Source organism: Echinops telfairi, unplaced genomic scaffold (genome assembly GCF_000313985.2).
Source record: "Echinops telfairi isolate 266 unplaced genomic scaffold, ASM31398v2 ScPeMD7_12;HRSCAF=54, whole genome shotgun sequence".
NCBI lineage: Eukaryota > Metazoa > Chordata > Mammalia > Afrosoricida > Tenrecidae > Echinops > Echinops telfairi.
Window position 1 is genome coordinate 559276 of NW_022103909.1, and position 210 is coordinate 559485.

Here is a 210-nt window from a genome sequence, read left to right on the forward strand (position 1 = left end):
TTGCAAGATCGAATTCGAGTCATGGTAGTGGGAGCGGGGAGGAAACATTTAGGAACTAGAGGAAAGTTGTATTTCTCATCATTGTTACATCGCCCCCTGACTGGCTCGTCTCCTCCCGAGACCCCTCTGCACGGGGATCTCCAGTGGGCCCAAGCCCCGTTGTGCAGGAGAGCCTCCAACCATTTGTGGACAGTTGTTCTTTTGATCTGA